General features: G+C 42.1%; 1 long non-coding RNA gene across 2 annotated transcripts; it reads right to left on the bottom strand.

Annotated features, from left to right (window-relative positions):
• Window positions 1-1,702: 1,702 nt before the first annotated feature.
• LOC127309733 (uncharacterized) lies at window positions 1,703-5,918 on the bottom strand. Of its 2 annotated transcripts, XR_007857304.2 has the most exons (5): window positions 5,410-5,918; window positions 4,472-4,551; window positions 4,117-4,233; window positions 3,397-3,522; window positions 1,703-2,479 (listed from the first exon to the last, which is right to left on the bottom strand). It is a non-coding gene; the product is annotated as an uncharacterized lncRNA (long non-coding RNA). The 2 variants fall into 2 exon arrangements; XR_011746650.1 differs by lacking the exon at window positions 1,703-2,479 and having other exon boundaries at window positions 2,532-3,522.
• Window positions 5,919-6,125: the final 207 nt, after the last annotated feature.

Here is a 6,125-nt window from a genome sequence, read left to right as displayed (position 1 = left end):
ATGCATGTGCCTACGCCCTGCATATGCATATGATTTCTTGTCTTGTTGACCTGGACTGATCATGCCTCCCTCCCTGCATTGACCATTTGACCTAATCAACCGACCTCTCTGTCGACTCTACATTGTATCACCTGGGAATCAATCTGGCAATAGTATTACTTCAGAGATTAGCATGGTTAATAATAGCAGTAAGAAGCTACAGCATCTCCGCCACATGCACAGCAAGTATAGGAAAACTGAAAGAAGTTATTGGAGGCCGCTTACCAGATTGTACTCATGTCCTATCGGTCCTGTAGCATACTTCAACATGATAAAAGCATACCACTCAAAATGAAGTTCAAAATTTCTTGGACTTCATATGTATGCGTGAACCTCCTAATTGCTGCAGAGTACTAATGTGAACTTTGAACTCTTAGTGAACTTCACGTTAGATGGGGAAATTTTACATTCCCCGAACATAGAAAATCTCTACAATGTCCAAGTTTTAAAATCAGCAAATCCAAAGTACATGTTTCATTCCCTGAACACTACAGGGAATACATTTTTTCCTGGGTTTCGATGGAAAAAATACAAAAAAGGAACAAGCACAGTATGGTTCAATGACTTCAGCTAAAGAAACTAAAATTTCAAAAACCATCTGTCTATGAACTTCACATAAGATGGGCTATCTGAACTTCAATGCTATCTTAACTGAACTTCACATCACGTTTTCTCTCTGAACCTCTCAGCTCTCTGTTGGACATGGGAAAGGGGTGTCACAAGTTCACAGAAAAAGAGTTTCAGCTTTCACGAGCAGTTGTTCAACACGTAACGCGAAAAAACGTGCCCTATCGAGATGGTGAGCGCTTGCAACATATTTGAAAACGCAGCTACATCGGTGGCAGGCAAGTACTTGTGTCTCCAAGGCTGCGGCACATGCCTCCGTCAACAGGCAATGGCTGGAGCTCACGCCTTATAGAAGGCGCACGTGCGCACGTCCTGAAGGTGGTTCATAGGGTGTACGGTCCTGTCTGGGGCACGATAGCTAAGAGCATCTCAAGGGCGTCAGCAGCAGAGCGAAGCAGCGCACAACTACTCGCTAGAACCTGAGAAAAGAAAAAGATCAGATCAACGCACCATGTTTGGATTAAGAAAAAATCACTTGACCAACTTAGTTAAGTACGAAGTAAAAGAAGAATTCTTACACTACCAAAGCGCTAGAATAATTGAGGGGGGAAATAGCAATTGTGTAACATCATCTTGCGGAAATTCCGCCAGCAAGATTGTTTTAGCTCGTGTTGCTTATTAGAATTTTGTTCCAAATGGTTGTCAGCTAAACTTCCACATAAAACAAGGTTGAGAATAAGAAATGATGAACTCTTAGATAGAAAAAGGGAAGAACTGAACTTCCTGCACTAACGGAGTGAACTTCTGTTTTATTATACAATAACCTACAAAAATATGATAATTGCAGTGCCTGCAATGACAAGCATGTACTCCTAAATGATAATACCTTGCCTCTATCTAGGATCTAGTCTTTATTAATTATAGAACTAACACTCCTAGATGCACCTCGTGTAGTTCATAGTCCACACAAACAGCAGCGCAAGAGTTACATACTCACCAAATTTAAATGAACTTCTACGTATAAAGCTGAATTCCTGGCGTGTTTTAAGTGAACTCCTGACCATGGGCGGAGCCGACCATTGCCGAAGCCCGGGCAAAGCTAGTAGGAGCGACGGAGGCCAGCGTTTTGCCAGTGTAAAAGAAATGAAAACTGGTGAGAAATTACACCGCCAAAATCAAGCGAATCAACTGCCAAAAATAAATGAGCGTCTGCCAGTATTTTTACTCTATTTTTTTTACAGGAATGTGAACTCTTCCTGGGACTAATCAAACTGCTAAAAAATCACAAGTGAACTCACTTCTCTCCATGTCTATTAAATAGAAGTTCACTGGTGATCAAACTGTTTTTCAATCAAAACTGAATTTACTATATAGAATGAAATCCCCGTGAATACCAAACAAACTACCAAACAAATGCTACAGGAAATTAGCTAATGCATCATCCGTTTCCTGATATTTCAAACTTTCTTTTTTGTCAGGAATCATGACATGTCAACTGCCACTCTACTTGAAAAAAATCATCCAGAATTAGCGTTTACTGTCTTTTAAAAATTGTACGTTGCAACAGTTTGGTTTAAAAATTGTGCTAGCCAAATACTGCAAGTGTGATGTTTAAAAATTTTGTTAGTGAATGACCAGATGTTCATCAAGTGAACTTCAGATGTTCATCATCTAAACTTCACTATGTATCGATGTTTCCACAATATATGTCTAACACCGTGTGATTCTGATATTTGAACAGTGTTCTGCCCGTTTATACGCACCTGCACTTCCAGGAAGGGGGTAGGACTCGGGCGTACGCAGGGGCGGCGCGCGAGCTCTGAGCATGGTGGACTCCCGATGGGGGCGCTGTGAACTTCCCGGATGAAATCACCTGAGGTAAAACAGGAATAATTTGAGTGCTCAACTGCTCATGCCCTGTGAAAGTGATTTTTTCATACATAAGTAATAATAGATGAATTGGCACACACACATGACATCCTATAGCTTGTGAATACTGAATATCAGGACAACTAGTAGAATAAAGATAGTTCATCCATGCACACTACCAGATGACAAATTGCAGCGAGACCGAAGAAAATGAACTTACAAAATGGAGCCCACTTCTATTTTTTTAGATATAATGAACTGGCTATTTTTCTCATATGTGCACTTCCGGACAAATATAGTTTCTATTAGTTTCTCTGTAGAGTAGGACTAAAAAGAGTGAACTTTTGGCACACAAAAAACTGAACTTCTCAAATGGGATGAAGTTAACTTCTTTCTTTCATACACAAAACTACTATTTTTATTGCATAGCATCATATAGGCCCATCACACTTCCCATGAATTTCTCCAGTGGCATTTATAGAATAAGTGTGGTACTGGTCAGAGTTAACTGAAAACATATGCTCCAAAATAAGATGCATACAAGCTTTTTTGCAATGTGTTTTCCATAGCTTGGTGATAAACAAGAACCTGTGCCTGGATGCATCTGAACCAGTAGTAGCAAATGAAGCCAGCATGCTAGAGGAATGAAATGACAGTACATATGTTACGTCTACTACCTGCATGGGTAAAGAGAACTTCCTATCACAAAGAAATGCCCTTCCCGACCATAGTTTTTTCAACAACCATCATTACTAGCTCAACTAGCAATCTAGCATCGACATACTAGTGTAGATTCAAATAGGAAACTAACATATAGATGACTTGTCACATGCGTGAATAGCTCTCGTTGTCTCTGCTTAATGAATAGCTAGCAGATTATGTTTGTCAAAACAGCCCCCTGGAAATGGTTCCCATCATTACCTTGACTCCGTGCAACTTCTGTTCCGGTAAATGAATAACTAGCTGATTAATAAATAGCTAGCTTATTATGAATCGAACTGTTCTACAGAAAATACTGAACTTCGCCTTCGGACGAATTGAACTCCCCTGGAAACAGATAAAAATGAATTTAGCAGTGATACACAGACCATAGATAGGCAGCTGAGAATCACAGAAATCTTGCAGTTTCTTTTCTACAGAAAAAATTGTGCATAGGTGAGTATCTCATAGAGAACATTTTTAAAAGCATCCTTTTTAATGTGTTTTTCATCAAAACAAAATTATAAACCATATTGATCAAAATGAACTTCGCCTATTTATGTGTCTGAACTTTCGATATAATGTTAGTCAACTGCTAAATAAATTCGCTTGCAACAGTGAACTACATAGTTCATCTTTCAACCGAGCTATGCACAGGTCTCTGTTCAAGTCGGGAATTTTTTTGGTTAGCATATTCACATACTGATTTATTTATTTTCATTTTCCTAATGTAGTGAACTGTTTTAGACTCAGGAGTGAACTTCTGTTGGCAGCGAAGTAAAAGACTTTTGAGAACAAATAATATCACCATGTAGTGAAACATGGCACAACATTCCTAGTGGATATTCCATCAAATAAGTGTGATCTGACTTGCTGCAAGAATATTTCCCTTATGCTGATCTAAAAAGAGACTAAATCTAATCAGGATCAAATTGATCTTACTTGGACACTTGACTAGATGAAAGTTCGAAAGTGAGAAGGGTTGCTAGAGCTCCACCTAAACTATGTCCAGTTACATAGACATGCCAATTTTCTGTGGTTTCGGCATCGTCTTCATCCCTACAGTGGATAAATGAGATGCTACATAATTAAAGTCTGAGAGAAATAACTGACCAAAAGAGATAGAGATATATATAATGAAAGCAAAACTGCAGAAGCATTCCAAACTTCCTACATGTTGTTTTCAGCAATACTTTATTTTTATGGTAGATGCAACAATTTTATACGTTGAATAGCAAGAGCGTACACAAAAGGTAAAAGCTTTTATTGGAAACTTGAGTTGTTACTGAATACTCACATATTCAATGGCGCATTTGGTAAGAACCATGATCTTGTTTGGTGTCAGAATCATATAAACTTTAAGAATCCACTATTAACCTGAAATGTAATATGACAATAACTTGGTTAGCATAAAACTTAAAAGAAGTTGGCTAGCAAGAAAATGAGAGCTATTTTTGACTCACGGCTAAACTGAACCATTTTTATACACACAACTAAATTGTGGAGATCAACAAATGTGGACTTCCAGATGCACAGAGCTCGTGGCCGCACATACTTTACGCTCGTCGCCACCTAAAGTGAAACTTTTCACAATTGTTTCTCTTTTACTCTTTTGTGATTTTAAACCATAACATGCATGCAAACAAATGAAGCTCTGAATATAAAAGTGAACTTTCCTATGGGAAAGCGGGGCAGCTTCTAGCATTGTGCAGGTAGGCGGTCGTGGAGCACCCGGGGTCGCAGTCGTGCTTCAGCTCGCAATGACCAACTCGGGCAGGAAAAGCATGGAGGCGGAGGTCCTAAACGGTGAGAAGGGGAGGGCAAGCATGCTGGCAAGGGGAACAAGCAGCAGTTCAGCTATGAACTAGCAGTAGTTCTAAACCAAAAACACTGTGATTCAACTCTAAACTATGGGCAGTTCTGAACTAAAACAGCAGCAATTTTGCACTCGTTCTATAGTGAGCAAAGCCTTAGTACACTACATCATTCAAACATATCCATCAGTGTCTTCAGCAGACACAGTGTAGTCTGTTGGTGCAGGATGGGTCAGCACACGCATTGTGGCATAGAGGGAGCAGCGGCAGGTCCACAGCACAAAAAAAAGTGAAGCTTCTCATGGATTTTTCCTCAATCTGTTTTCTCATAGAACAAACAGAGAAGGTTTCATATGGCATCAAAGTAGTGGACCGAACCAAATCCCGAACAAACTGTGAAGAGGAATGCATCGAATATTACCTGTGTCGAGCGGGCCTCAGGTTCGGAGCCATGGTGTGGGAGGTTCAGAGGCGTGGCCGCACGGGATGCAGGGGTTGAGGACGGCGCTAGCGGCCGACTGATTTGCAGAGGAGGTTGGCGCGCAGAGGCTCTCGGGGGCGGCGCGCACATGGGATCTCCAGGGCGGCGCGCAGAGGCTCTCGGGGGCGGCGCGCACATGGGATCTCCAGGGCGGCGCGCAGAGGCTCTCAGGGGCGGCGCGCACATGGGATCTCCAGGGCGGCGCACAGAGGCTCTCAGCGGCGGCGCACGGCGGGATCTCCGAAGTAGCGCGTGGTGGGAGGACGGATCGATGAGATCGAGCCACGATTTGGGAGGCAGATGGCGTGGAGATGCGTTGGTTCCGCCGGTGAAGAAGGTAGGGCGGGGATATGGTGCTGCAGCCAGGAACAAGGCACTGCGGGGATTCGGTGCTTCCACCGGGAAGAAGGCGGGCGGGAGTAGGGTCCAGGCGATGCGGTGCCTATCGGTAGGGAAGAAGGTGGGGGAAGCGAGAACCAGCGGAAGTTCAGGTGGTAGTCGGTCGGTTTTCTCGGAGCGGTTTGGTTCGGTCGCGTTGGAACCAGGGTTCGAGAATAGCTATTCTAGAACCCCTCTTAAGGGGGGTTCGAGAATAGTTGGGCTCTATATATATATATATATATATATATATATATATATATATAGTGCAGGCAATG

This window comes from Lolium perenne, chromosome 6 (genome assembly GCF_019359855.2).
Source record: "Lolium perenne isolate Kyuss_39 chromosome 6, Kyuss_2.0, whole genome shotgun sequence".
Lineage (NCBI taxonomy): Eukaryota > Viridiplantae > Streptophyta > Magnoliopsida > Poales > Poaceae > Lolium > Lolium perenne.
This window is presented reverse-complemented; position numbering and strand designations above follow the sequence as displayed.